Raw genomic sequence first — 422 nt, 5'->3', positions numbered from 1 at the left:
GTCCGACGGCTATGACGCGATACTGACTGTTGTTTGCAAGCTGTCAAAGCGACCAGCGAACATTCCAACGCACACCAACGCCACAGCGCTCGACACGGCCAAGATCTTCTTCGACAACGTCGTTCGCTACTACGGATTGCCGCGCATCATCATCAGCGACAGAAATCCAAAGTTCACAGCAGCCTTTTGACAAGCGTTGATGGAGAAGATGAAAGTGAAGCTGGCAATGACGACGGCGCATCGGGCACAAGCAGATAGACAGTGAAAAAACAGTCATAAGTGTGACCTCAAAGGCGATCAAGATTTAGAGCAATTATACATGCAGGATCGAAAAATATAAAATAAAATAAGAAGAACCAGTCAAAGACAACGCGTCAAGGAGACTCAAGATCAGGAACAACGAATTATTTAGTTTGCGGGAA

Source organism: Plasmopara halstedii (assembly GCF_900000015.1).
Source record: "Plasmopara halstedii genome assembly, contig: Scaffold_110, whole genome shotgun sequence".
NCBI lineage: Eukaryota > Oomycota > Peronosporomycetes > Peronosporales > Peronosporaceae > Plasmopara > Plasmopara halstedii.
The sequence above is the reverse complement of the archived record's forward strand: the minus strand, read 5'-3'. Positions refer to the sequence as shown.